General features: G+C 41.7%; 1 long non-coding RNA gene across 1 annotated transcript in view; it reads right to left on the bottom strand.

Annotated features, from left to right (window-relative positions):
* LOC118168536 overlaps nt 1-1,907 on the bottom strand; it is a 2,881-nt gene extending 974 nt beyond the window's left edge. The window contains exons 1-2 of the long non-coding RNA XR_004751631.1: nt 1,866-1,907; nt 346-366 (exon numbers count right to left, since the gene is read on the bottom strand). This is a non-coding gene — a long non-coding RNA (uncharacterized LOC118168536). The remainder of the gene's footprint in view (nt 1-345; nt 367-1,865) is intronic.
* Between the last annotated feature and the right edge of the window lie 559 nt (nt 1,908-2,466).

The raw sequence follows: 2,466 nt of genomic DNA, 5'->3' as shown, positions 1-2,466 counted from the left end.
TTTTTTTTTTTTTTTTTTTTTTTTTTTTTTTTTTTTTGAGATCAGTTAATCATACATTTCCTGTCCTTTGCAGTTCTCTCTGTTATATCTTGCTTTTCTGCAGAATCTTCATCCAGCAACCGAGCCTTTTTCTGAAATTTTTGTTACTGCAGATACTGCTGAAGTGGATGGTGCTGTGGGAAAATTTTGCTGGTGCCAGCTTTCTCTGAAGTCCAGTGCTTCTTGGTCTGCTCTGTCACTTTGTGATGGGCATGTTTTATGATGAGTACAATATGGGTTATTTCTAATATGCAGCTATTCATTTGTTTTGCATTAGTGGGAAAGAAATGAGGCAAATCTACCTACCTGCTGGTCCCCAGGCAGAATCTAGAAAGAGGAAGAAAGGTTTTAAATTATGTGGGCACATATAAATGCTAACTTTTAAGCACAAGAGGTTGAAGGAATGAAATTAAATGGACGAAAGAGAAATAACAGTCAATCTGAAACATTTTAGTAGGGAAATATTTTCACCTCCATTCCTGCAGAAAGAGTTCTTCCCAAGCCTCCAAAACAAAGTGAAGCATAGAAGAAAGGAAATTGCTGCAAGAAGGAGTAAGTGCATTGTGGATGGCATTGTCAGAAAAGCACTAAATACCGGTTCTTTCTGCACACTTTGAATACAAATTAAAACTCCCATAACCGCCGTCAACCACCACCAACTTACCTCTTCTGCATCTCACTACAAAGAAACTGCAGACACATTACCTCTGCTCTGCTCAGAGGGGATGCACGCTCATGGGTGCCTGGGCAGGAGCCAAGAGAGGGACCTCTCCCGTGTCCTGCTCCCACAGTACAGCACTGGACCCTTTGTCTGGACTATCCCCACACCATGCTTGACTGCCAAACAACCAAGAAAATGGAAAAACTGCTGGGTGGAAAGCAGCAGACTCCACCTTTGTGGCTGACAGACCTTCTGTCTGCTTGGCTGATACACAAGGAGTGGCACCACATGACTGAAACCAATAACTACTTGTTTAGGAAGCCAGATTAAAGTGTATTAATTAAATTGGAGAAAGCCACCACATGTCTGTTCCAAAATAAACTGTGCTTTCTCTCAATTTCAGATCTGGTGCCTTTTTAAGCACCAAATATTATGCACTCCCAGAAACCTGTTCCAAGAAACTCAGGAATATCTCTCCAGGTCCGTAGCATTGTACATGTACACATTCCACACGCCAGCTACATGCATTTTACCAAAACCTTGGTTAAAAGCAAGCAAAAACACCTGCAAATACCCTCCCTCTCCCTGAAGGTGATGTTTTTAGTGATCGAGTTCACAGTACGGCCACACAAACTGTTGTCAGAGGGCATGGGGACACATGGCAGCCACAGCTTTGCCTTGGGATAGGGGTGCCAGAAGCAGGTGGCATCGGGTGGCACTTGGGGACAGATGGGGTCTCCTGCTGTCATGGGCTGGAGGCACCACAAGGCCTCCACTGCTGCTGAAAACAAGGGCTACTACTAATATTATTATTACAAGTAATAGGAATAATTACAATAAGCTGATATTCTCACTGCAGGACTCATGGCAAAGGATGCTGCTTTAACAAGTGAAATAACCCCAAAAATAAAGGAGCGAGGTGAGAAAGCAGATTTCTTGCTCATTCAGCCTGTCTCAGATGCTTAGCTGGGTCACGAGACACTACAGCAGTAACATATTAAACAGTATATAAATTAGCTATAGCAAGTTAGTAGCGCACAAATATTTGTAAATCCCATGTTGTGGAATGCTTGAGGTAATTAACTAAACACTGGAGCAAATTAACTCCCCCTCCCCATCTCGTTTTAGTTTGGAAGAAAATGGGAGGAATAAATTGTGCACTTACCATGGGCCCCTCATGCTGTCTTAGTGTTTGCTAATAGCTTTCCTTTTCCTCCTGAACATGTATTATTTATGTATGTTAAAGAACAGCACACAATACACAAAAAAACCCTTGGCCCTCAGCCTGCTCTCTTAAAGCAGGAAAGAGCAAGGTCATGCTGCAGATTATCTGTTTCAGAGTGAATGGCTTTCTATGCTAATTCTGTGGGCTGGTAATGCAGATTGAAACATTTTGGTATTCCTCACACACAGAAAGGTGGAGTGTGATTATTTTGCGTTGCATTTTGTTTTGAGATTCTCTGATGTGAGAAAAAAGGCACTTCATTCGCCATCCTCGCCCATGGCTGCTACCAAAGACTCATGGAAACTTCATGGTCACATTAATATTGGCATCATTTATTTGGGTCTTGGTTCTCCTGTTTTTATTTCTTTGGGTTTTGGTTTGGTTTGGTTTTAAATTGAAGTAGAAATGATCTGTTTCAAGCCTAGTTGCAATTTTTCAGCAGCAATAAATAGAGAGGAATTTACCCTGCCTCTGTTCCACAGAATTTCATTCACCAGGTACACTTCACCAAAAACCAGTACCTTGAAAAGAAAACCAAACA

The sequence above is a fragment of the Oxyura jamaicensis genome, chromosome 5, assembly GCF_011077185.1.
Source record: "Oxyura jamaicensis isolate SHBP4307 breed ruddy duck chromosome 5, BPBGC_Ojam_1.0, whole genome shotgun sequence".
NCBI lineage: Eukaryota > Metazoa > Chordata > Aves > Anseriformes > Anatidae > Oxyura > Oxyura jamaicensis.
The sequence above is the reverse complement of the archived record's forward strand: the minus strand, read 5'-3'. Positions and strand labels throughout refer to the sequence as shown.